The sequence below is a fragment of the Urocitellus parryii genome, chromosome 1 (genome assembly GCF_045843805.1).
Source record: "Urocitellus parryii isolate mUroPar1 chromosome 1, mUroPar1.hap1, whole genome shotgun sequence".
NCBI lineage: Eukaryota > Metazoa > Chordata > Mammalia > Rodentia > Sciuridae > Urocitellus > Urocitellus parryii.
Window position 1 is genome coordinate 89,631,096 of NC_135531.1, and position 12,010 is coordinate 89,643,105.

General features: G+C 35.2%; 1 non-coding gene across 1 annotated transcript; it reads right to left on the reverse strand.

Moving 5' to 3' along the window:
* Positions 1-3,496: 3,496 nt before the first annotated feature.
* Positions 3,497-3,570, reverse strand: Trnav-cac (transfer RNA valine (anticodon CAC)). The gene has a single exon. It is a non-coding gene; the product is annotated as a tRNA-Val (tRNA).
* Between the last annotated feature and the right edge of the window lie 8,440 nt (positions 3,571-12,010).

Here is a 12,010-nt window from a genome sequence, read left to right on the forward strand (position 1 = left end):
ATATAAATATATACCCCAGGCTAGCCCACAAAACAATCTCAAAAATATTTTTAAAAATTGAATTATGCAGAAAAATCACAATGAAAGATTATGTCTGATTCATTCTACTGTCTTTGCTATTCCCATACCCCCTCTCTTCCCTTCCATTCCTCTTTGTCTAATCCAATTAACTTCTATTCTTATCTTTCCACCTCGATTATTGTGTGTTAGCATCTGCATATCAGAGAAAATATTCAGCTTTTGGTTTTGGGGGATTGGCCTATTTCACTTAGCATGAGATCTCCAGTTTCATTTACTGGAAAATGCCAGTTTCATTTTTCTTTATGGCTGAGCAATATTCCACTGTATATATGTGCCACATTTTCTTTATCCATTCATGTAGGCATCTAGGTTGGTTCCCAGTTTAGCTATTGTGAGTTGAGCTGCTATAAATGTTGTTGTGGCTGTCTCACTGTAGTATGCTGATTTTATGTCCTTTGGGTACATATGGAGGAGTAGAATAAATGGGTCAAATGGTGGTTCCATTCCAAGTTTAAAGAAGAAAACTTAAAAGCAGTTAGAGAAAAAAAAAATTCTCAAAGGGACAACAAAAATTCCTACCTGACTTTCTAATAGAATTAATGGAAACAGAAGACAGTACAAGGAAGTCATCAAATAGCAGAGCCCTGAGGGCCTTGAAAGAGTAACCATAAGAAAGCTGCGGAACCTAAGGTTAACCAGACAAAACTAGCTTTATGACAAGAACTGAAACTGGAGACAAAGGAGGCACTTCATGATATCTTCCTGATTAATACTTCAGGAAGATATATCCACTATAATTTGTATACCCAACAAAAACACAAGGCCAAAATATATAAAAGATATATTCTAGATAGTTCTAAAAGAAAAAAAGGATAATTCAACCACAGTTGAAATTTCAACATAACCCACAATTATTCGTATACAAATAAGCGCTCATCGTTGTATCTTTACAGTTTATAAAGCAAAAATTAACAGAAGAGGAAAAACAGACAAATCCACAATCAGAAAAATTTTATAACATTTCTTTCAATAACTGGGTAAAGAAGCATACAAAAGTTAACAAGAATATAGAAAAATTGAACAACAGAGGATAGAAAATTGAGCTTATTGATGTATGTAGGAAACCCTACAACAAAACTGCAGAATATACATTATTTCCAAGTGTTTTTGAATTGCGTACAAATTGAATAACACTGGACCATAAAACATGTCTTCATAAATTTTAAAGAATAGAAATAAAAGTATATGCTCTGACCACAGTGAAACTGAGCTAAAATCTATTTAAAATCAATTTCTAGACATTTAAGAGTATGTTTACATATACTCCATTGTTCAAAGAGTATATCACAATAAAAATTAGAACATATTTTAGACAAATTATAATAAGAATAGAACTTGTTAAAGTTGTGGAATGCAGTTGTCTATGTTCAAAGGGAAATATAGCTCATAGCTGTTTATACCTTTTAGTTCATATTTTAAAAATCTATAAATGGTTCGACTTATAATTTTTTGACCCTGTGATTGTGTGAAAGTGATATGCACTCAGTAGTCACTGTTCTTCAACATCTGGATTTTGGTTTGGTCTTCTCTCATAATACTGGGCGGTGTGGGTGAACAGCAGCTACCACTTAGCCTGTGAGGTCTACAACCGGCAGGGTACTCTACAGCGTCCTGCGTTGCAAAGCCACAATGTTCAGAGGATTAGGTATATTAAATGTATTTTCAATTAGGATATTTTTAGCTTAAAGTAGGTTTTTTAGGACATACTCCTGCTGTAGGTAAAGGAACATTTGTGCCTGAAAATCTCTATATCTAATTGCATTATTTATGGTTCTTCAGAGAAACAGAAATAACAATATATATTATTTACATATATATATGTATATGAAATATAGAGAGAGGAGGGTGGAGCTGGCAAGGCCCAAGACTTGCGGTGTGAGGCAGCAAGCTGGAGAACTGGAGAGCCAATGATGGATTCCATTCTGAAAGCTAGCAGGCTTGAGGTAAAGAAAGAGCCATGTTTCAGTTCAATTACAAATGTAGGAAAAAATGCAGGTCCTAATTTGAAGTCTGCCAGTCTATCAATTTAAATGTTCATCATATTCATCTGAGTGTTCTAAGGCAAGTTGCAATCTCTTCAAGTCTCAATCTCCTAAAATCTGTACTATTCACCTAACTAAATTGTCGAAAGTGGCACACACACAAAAAAATGTTGCCCTTATCCAAAACACTTGTGCAGAAACATCCAAAACAACGTTTGATTAAATATCTGAGTATCCTATGGCTCAGTCAAGGTGAAACATTAAGTTACCACATTAATTTAATTAATTTTTAATTTAAAAGCCATCCTCCAAGAAAATTCCAGGACCAAATGGCTCCATTAATGAATTATCTAAACCTTTAAGGACAGAATGATATGGATCTGACATGAACAGTTCCAGAGAATAGAAAATGGTAGCTTATTTTTTGAGGTCAATGTAACGTTGAGATCAAGCTCCTATAGGAATATTACAAAAAAGAAAAAATATATTCAATTTTATTTATGAACATTGATGCAGAAAAAAATCCTAAACAAAATGCTAACAAACAAAATTCAGTGATATACAAAAGGTGCTATACAACACAGCTAAGAATACAAGTTTAGTTTGGTTATGCAAGAATCAATCGGTCTAACTCACCAAATTTATAGAACAGAGGAGAAAAATCATATTTTAATAAAAGAATTAAATGCATTCAATGAAACTTAACTGTTTGTGATAACACCTCTTAGCAAAATAGGAATAGAAGGGACTTTCTTAATCTGATGAAGTCTGTTTACTAAAAAAGTCCAAAGCTCATACTATGTTAAACAGCAAAATTACCTTATGTTTGATAATGAGACAAGGACAATCTGCCACCAAAAGCTTTATTCAATATTGTCAAAGTAATTCTAGCCTGTGCAATGAGACAAGAAGAAAAGAAGATGCCAAGGTTGGGGAATAAATTGTCATTAATTATAAACAACATGATGGTATGCAATGAAAAGAGTCTACAGCCACACTATTAGTATCAATAAGAAAATACAACTGTTTCTTGATACTAGAGAAACACACAAAAACAATTTGTATTTCTATACGTTAGTGGCAAATTATTAAAAAAAAATTTCCATAATACTATTTAGAATAGCAAGCATTCAAATTACTAAAAATAAATCTAAAGCAAAATGCACAAAACCTCCGCACATACATGTGTAAACACACACACAATAAAACATTATTTGAAGAAAATAAATATGATATAGATAAATAAGTGGATATGTCATGTTCAAGCTTGGGAAGGCACAGTATTATAAAGATATAAATGTTATCCATAAACAAGCAAAGGAATATGTCACATTCAAGCATGAGAAAACGCAGAATAAAGACATAAAATTCTCTATCTTATTTGCAGAGTCAGTAAAATTCCAACCAAAATAGATTTTTTTTATTTTTATTTTTTGTGGTGCTGGGGATTGAACCCAGGACCTTGTGCATGTGAGGCAAGCACTCTACCAATTGAGCTACATCCCCAGCCCTAAAAAAATAATAATAATAAATAAAAAAATAAAAAAAATTGACAGGTACATTCGTAAATGTAGATGAAAATGTAGAGGCTCCATAATAGCCAAGGAAGGAAATCTTGAAGAAAGCCAACTTGGAGGACTTATAGGAGCAGATGTCAGGACAGGAATTAGAATTGCAAGACATTGACACTAGGATAGACAGCTGGGAAAAATGAAACAAGATAATATTCAGAAACATCTTCACATGTATGAGCATTTGCTTTATTACAATATTGTTAATGCAGAACAGTGGAGAAAATGTTATTTTTAGTGAATGACAGTAAGCCAATGGATAACTCTTTTAAAAAGACTTTACTCCTACCTTATACCTTAGATAGTAAACTCAAAATTGGTTATTGGTTTAAATCAGAAAGCCAAAACAATGAAGTTTCAGGATAATTAAATAGAAAAAAAGATCATAGCTCAGGAGGCTGAGGCAGGAGGACCTCACGTTCAAAGCCAGCCACAGCAACTTAGCAAGGCCCTGAGCAACTTAGCAAGACTCTGTCTCAAAATAAAAATATTTTTAAAAAGTGCTGGTGATGTAGCTCAGTGGTTAAGTGCCTCTCGGTTCAATCTCTGGTATAAAGAATAAATACATAATAATAATATAGAAAATATGATTTTTCATTCTTAATCAGAACTGAAATAGTATCACCTATAAATGAGAAGATTGATACATTGGACTACATTAAAACAATGAACTTCTGTTGATCACAGGAGGTCATTAATGGAATGAAGTGAGCTTGCAAAATGGGAAAATACATTTGCATTACATAGAAATAAAGAAGAATTTGTAAGAAGATATATAAATGTGTTCTACAAATCAAAATCAAAATGAAAATCAATAGAAAAAAGGGTAAAACTTGGAAATTCACAAAATAGAGTACTAAATTGATAATAAACTCAAGAAAAATACACATCATTTATCACTAGGGAAATTAATGTTAAAACCATAGTGACATACCACTACATACCTACCAGGTTCAGTAATTTTTAAAAGACAGACAACATGGAGAGTGGGAAAAGATAGGAGGCAACTGAAATTTTCATTTTGGTACCGTCACTGTGGAAAGCTCTTTTACAGCATATAATAAAAAATGAAGAGTTGTTTATCTTATGCCTGAGAATTCAACTAAAAGGTATGTGTCTAGCAGAAATGCATAAATACATATGCTAAAGTCATGTACAAATATTTAATAGTAGCATATTCACAGTAGCCCAAACCTGGGGGCAATTCAAATGTCCATCAACAGTGGAATGGATAAATGCATAATAGTATGCCCGTATAAAGAAATACTCTGCAGCAACAATAAAGAACAAATGACTGCTATGCATAACAACACAGATTAAACTCATAAGCATAACATTAAGGGGAAAGACAGGTATAAAAATATGACTACTGTGTAATTCTACTTATTCAAATTTCAAGAGGTGTTAAAACTTATCTGTGGAATTAGAAGTCTGGTATTAGAATTGTGGTTACCTTTGGGGCAATGGGGAGCCCAGAGATGGTTGTGGTTATATAGTGAAAGTTCTGTTTCTTGATTTGTGTGGCAATTACAAAGGTTTGTTTATATTATAGGAATTAATCAAGCTGTATATTTATGATTTTTACACATGTACATGTATGTGTATTATTTTGATAAAATTTATTTGAAACAAAGTAACAAGGATTGTCCTAGGTAGCCTTTATTGTATTGAGGTACAATATTCCTATACAATTTGTTCAGAGTTTTTATCATGAAGGGCTGTTGGATTGCACCAACTGTTTTTTATGCATCTATTGAGATGAACATAAGATTTTTTTCTTTGTTCTGTTGATGTGATGTATTATGTATATTGATTCACATGTGTAGAACCATTCTTGTATCCCTAGGATAAATCCAACTTTACCATAGTGAATGAGGATTTTGATATGCTGTCGTATTTGAAAAAACAAAAGCAAAAATAGACAAATGGGATCACATCAAATGAAAAACTTCTGTATTGCAAAGGAAATGATCAGCAGAATGGAGTCAACCTAAAGAACCGGAAAAATAGTTGTCATCTATTCATTTGATGAAGGATTAATAGCCAGAATATATAAGACACTCATAAAACCTAATAACAACGAAAAAGTTATCCAATTAAAAAATGGGCATATGATCTGAACAGATACTTTCCAAATTGAGAAATACAAATGGCCACAAATAAATTTAAAAAAAAAAAGCTCAATATCATTAGCAATCAGGGAAATGCAAATCAAAACAACAACAAGATATCACCTCACTCCAGTTAGACTGGCTATTATTTAAAACAACAACAACAACTCAAAAAAAAATAGCAATTACTGGTGAGGGGGGAGAAAATGAACCCTTATGTACTGTTTGTAGGAATGTTAATTAGTACAGCTATTATGGAAAACAGTATAAAACTTCCTCAAAAAACTACCATATAATCCGAGCTCTCCTACTCCAGAGTATATAGTCAAAGGAAGTGAAATGGGCATACCAAAGACATGCCTGCACACTCATGTTTCTTATGGCACTGTTCACAATAGCTAAAATACGGAATCAACTGGGGCATCTATCAACAGACGAGTAGATAAAGAAAATGTGGTGTGTACATGTAGTAGAATATTATTTGCCATAAATGAGAATGAAATCCTGTCATTTGTAGCAAAATGGATGAACTGGAGGATTTGGTGTTAAGTGAAATAAGCCAGACACAAAAGAACAAGTACTGCATGTTCTTTCATATGTGGAAGCTAAAAAAAGTTGACTTGAATGTAGAATAGTGATTATTAGAGGTTGGGGAAAAGGGGGTGTAAAGGAGACAGTACAAAAATGGAGGTTGGATTTGATCAGTTGCATGCTAGGAGCATGTGCTAAAATATCACATTGAACCCATTAGTATGTACAATTACTACAGCTATTCAAAAGTAAAATAAAATAATTTAGGAAAAAATAATGGGGAGACTTATGTAGGAGTACTTCCCAATTAAAGGGACAGCCAAGCAACAGGTTACTTCTGTTTCAAAAAGGAAAATGTAGGGTTGGAGGTATTGATCAGTAGTTGAGTGCTTGCCTGGCAGGCTAAGGCCTGGAGTTTGAGCCCCAGCACCAAATAAAGGGAAAAAAACCCCATAAAATAAAATATTTAGTTATCCAAAAGTAAGTAGCATCAATTAGAATTGATTCATGTGAATAGACAATCTTATAGCAGTTTTTATTTCTCTTTGAGGAAAGACAGGTTGTAAATTAATATCACATTATAGGAAAATACTTTTTAATGTTCATAATGGTTGCACTTCCTGTTCTCTATTGTGTCTCTTCCATGTGTTTGGGGAGTGGCTATTTCCTTGTGAACACAATGTTCTGAAACAATGAAGGAAAGCTGAAGTGTTTCCTGTTCAGTCATTAAATGCAGAGGGGCAGCAGATAAAATTTTACAGTGTCCTGTGTAGAAGGTATTTGCTTTGTTACAACACAAAAAGATGAATTCGTCATATTTTAGACTTAGTCTTTCAAAGCCTCCAGAATCAGTAGGAGTATTCTCCAGCTAAAAATAGATAACCAGAATTAGACACAGAGCCAGGAGTGAAGCCAGTGAAAGGGGATCTTGAAGAAGCATAAAAGACAAAATGAACTAAGAAGAGATGTTTCTATTTTGTTTTAATTTTAAAAAATACATTTTTTGTAGAAAAAAAATTAAACTATAGGTATTGGGAACGATAAAGAAAGAAAAGAAAAATTGCCCATGATCCTAATACCCAGAGCTAAAAACTTACCAGTGTGACTCTATTCTTAGAGCTTATTTTTCTGGGCCTGTATTTAAGAAGACTTTAGTATATTGGAACAAGTTTTCTACCCTTACCATTATTCTGGAACATTTTCCCACGCTGTTATAAATTGCCCCATATTTCATACTGCTCAATTCTCATAGAACTGAATTTTTTAAAATACAGAAACGAGGATATTTCTCCAGGCTTCCTGATCTGACTCTCCTTAGACCCAACTGCTCACACTGCACAGTCAGGATAGAGACTCTTCCTACAGCGACATTTTTTATTTATCATATGCATGTACCATATATTTAACTTATTCCATTATTATTGGACATTTATCTCATTCCCTCTTTGAAGGGGAGGATATAGTTATTATCTGTGATCCTGTGGTGAGTGCCCATCTGTGGCTGCATCCCTGATTATTTCCTAAGATTAAATTCTCAGAAGGAAAATTGCTTGTTCAGTTTAACTGAAGCCTTTTGATTGCCAAATTATCCTTCAGACATGTTTTTTTCCAAAGTATTTTAGCACCCGCATAGTATGAGAGTACTAGTTTTCCTACATCATCAACAAATAATAGTAAATATTATAGTTGCAAAACATTTTGGCCAATTTCATTATTTTGATATATGCCTTTCTTTGATTACCAGTTAGACCGAACAACTTTTTTTTTAAATTAGTGAATCGCCTCTTTCTGTCAGATAAATTGCTTTTTTATGGAATAAGAATTGAGAAAAAGCCTGAAATTTTAAAGTAGAAGTGAAAGTGACTTGATATTCCATATTCCAAATTAAGAACCAAAGCAAAATTTAGAGTGTTTCTACTGGGAAATCTGGAGTTATCATAAATATATTTGTTTTATATTAAAATCAGAAGAAAAAAAGGGCATAGAATGAAAATGGGTGATTTTTATGTCTTCCATTCTATATTTAACTTTGAATCAACAAATATACTTTACAAATGTACTTTGTGGGTTTATCCATAATGTAATTGGAATTAAGTGTACATCTGGACCATCATGTCTACCACTTCCTATCTAAATATTTATTCAAACACTGTATTGGCTGGAGAACACACATATTTCTGTAATTTGAGGGAAGTTTATTCACAAAGGACTAATCATAAAGATACGGGTAGGGTACAAGAGAACCATAGGGACAGCACAGAGACACACTGCTGGTGTGAGCAGCTGTGTTAGTGAGTTTTCTGGTACTATGACAAAGAGCAACAGAAAATCAACCTAAGGGAGAAAAGACTTATTTTGGCTCAGGGTTCCAGAGGTTTTAGAACATGTTCAGCTAGCACCATTGTTTCTGGGCCTGTACTGAAGCAGAACATCCTGGTGGAGAGCATGTGGTGGAGCAAAGCTGTTCACCTCGTAGCAGCAGGGAAGAAAACAGAGAGCAAGCTAGGGACAAAATATGCCTTTCAAAGGCACATACCCAGTGACATACCTCTTCCAACAAAGTTTCCACCAGTTCCCAATAGCATCAGAGGCTAGAGACCAAGTCTTTAGCACTACGGCCTGAAGGGGACATTTTTACCTTCAAACTGTTACAGCAAGGCTGCCCCCATCTTTAGTCCTGGAAGGGAGCTTTAGCTCTACAGGCTAGACCACATGAAAGGTCAGTGGTCTTTGGTGGAAGGACCCAGCCAGTTTAGAGTGATATTGCAAGGACACTAGGAAATAAGTTCCCTCACTAGAGGGTTCTACAGAATTTGATTCCACCTCAGCTCCCCACATTATAGCATGATACACTCCTTTGCTTTTGTCAGATCTTTGTCCAAATGATGCCTTCGCAGAGGCCTTTTGTGGCATGCACAGAAGCCAGAAGGGCTCTGTCCAATTGCTTCCAACTCCCCCCATTCCCTACTTCATATAATAATCCTTAGTACCACTGAAAGTTTGTTTTTGTTGTCAGATTTCTTCACTGATTGTCTCCACCATCAGAAGGCAAGTTTTCTGAGGGCATGGGTTTTGTCTGTCATGTGCATCTGTATCTTTAGTGCCTGCAACACTAGCTTATAACAAGTTCTAATTTGATATTTTTCATCCTTAGAAAATGCTTAATAAACTGCATTACCCTAGAGACATGAAATATTATAATACTGTGTAAATTCTACATATTTTTAAATTATCCCATTTTTGCTTATGCCCCTTTATACCTCACTTTATATCTAATTATATTTCCTATACATTCTGCCTTTAAAATGCCTCTAACTGATCCAATTTTCTCCATCTTCACTTATATCTTTCAAGACTAAACTACCATCTCTCTCCTGGTCAATTATAGTAGCTTCTAACTGATCCCCCTGCTTTATTCTTGGCCTCTCAATCTTTCCCCACACATAAGCCAGAGCATGCTTCTAAAACTCTAATATTTCTAATATTTCTCTCCTGCTTAAAAGTTTCAAAGGCTTCTCTATAGTCCATTCTGTGTTATAATCAATACCCGAGGCTGGGCACTTTATAAATAAAAGAGATTTGTTTCACTCACAGTCTTGGGATCTGAAAGTCCAACTTGAACAGCCCCATCTGTTTGGCCCCTAAGGGCCCAAGGGACTTCTGACCACAACACAATAATAATTTGTGTGTGTGGCAGGAGGTGGGGGTGTCATATTGGAAGAAAAGAGCAGGAGTCCAGGGACTAATCCCCTCCCCCTCTGAACCAGCAGTAACTCCTTTACGACCCAGTCACCTCCCCCTGGACCCCACCTCTTAAACTTCCACCATCTCAACCCTACCATGCCAGGGACCAAGCTTCCAGCACATGAATCCTGGGGAGACAAACCATACCAAAGAATACCAACTTCTTTTTGCTCTCATGAAAAGGATTTAAGATCGTTAACCAAACCTTGAAGGACTGCACAATCTCATTCACTTGCCTCCTCTACTCTGCTTTCTTTTCCTTACAACACGGTGGCCACTTGGGTTTATTCTGTTTCTTGGATGCTCTGGGCCTTTCCCTGCCTCGCATCTACACTGTTGTCTCCAGCGGTCACTCCCTATGCCTGAAGTATCCAGCTTTGATTTATTTTTCACATCTCAGCTTAAAGAAGCCTTTTATAAGAAAAGCTTCCCTGACCCCCTGATCTTAATTGAAACCTTCTATCGTAAACTCTTAGAGCACTGTGTGATTTTACTTCTTAAGGTTTTTATTAGTGTAGTTCTATCATTACTTGTGTGACAATTTGTTGAAAGTGAGTCTTCCCCGGTACGACTGTGAGCCCCATGGAGGGGCAGCCTTGCCTTTTCCCGCTGCGTTGCCAATGGGCAAAATAACGTCTGATGGGTACTGACTTAATTTTAGTGTTCCTCTTATGCTTAAGTAATATGATTTTTGTGTTTAAAATTTTTACCTTTAAACTGTCAGTATGTGAAAATGGCATTTAAAACTCATCCATGAAAAAGCTGCTGTTGTTTCCTAGCATAGCATCTCTTAGTAATAAGTAGAGAAAAAAACAGTTTTGAAGAACTCATGAAGATCTCGTAATGGGGAACTCCTTCTTCATGTCAGCTATATTCTAGATACCTCAGAGTAGAAGGTACAATGACCAGGTTCCCACCACAAAGGGAACATTTGCCAGCCAGACCAACATGTTTTCTTATAGCATTCTTTTGTCATCCAGGTGTCAGATGGTGGTATCAAACAGTCTTCCTAGTTGAAGTGGGGTTCTGATTTATAGATAGTGAGAAAGGTTGCCAGGCTTGCTACTCACTCATGTAATACCATGGGTAGCTTAGAAGAAGACAGTTGCAAATTTTGATAGACTTCCAATTTTGCTGGAATTTTCCTGACAAAACTGTCCTAGCCATTACACAAATGCATACTGTGCACAACGGGAAGACTGATGGCTGAGTGGTGCCACTGTCGTCTGCCTGAATGTCCGAGGTCGTGCACACTGGGAGGAGCACCAGATGTGGACTCAATGCTGGCAAGGTGCCCTCCACCACATATTTTCACAGTGGTTTTTCTTCACAGTGATGCAAAATACAGTAACTGTCAAAATTCTTTCTTTATGCTCAGTGGGATTTTTCTGGAGAAAAACTGTAGCTGCACCAATAGGCCTTAAATATTTGATTTCTCTGTTCTCATTTTTTCCTCTCCGGCCCCATCAGTTTTGCTCAATTCCATTTTGCCCCATGCCTCTGTGACGGATCTCTTACTTCACTTTTATGATGGGCCTTTAAATTCACTTTTAAAATTAATCTGGGAGGACACCATCTTTCTGCCTTGAGGAAACACCAACAAATAACAGGTGGCCTCCTGGATGGCTTAGAGTAAAATACAATTAAGTTTTGAAGTAGCCATTTTGTTAGCATGAATTTTCTCAGTTGCTATGAAGTTTATCCTCTCATCCAGCATTTTCTGAACTAGTACTTTGGATGCTAAGCAGAATGTTTATATATATATATATATATATATATATATATATATATATATATATATATATATATATTATGCTGTGAAAATTAGGGACCTGTTGGTTCAACACAAGTTTTACAAGTTTTTCTACCCTCCTTCCCTGAGCTTGGTAGGTTTTACCTAGATCTTTAATTAGGTTAATGTGTACTATGAATTTAAAATGTCTTAAAATTTAATTTACCATGAACCCTTGAAGCACCTATTAATAAACCC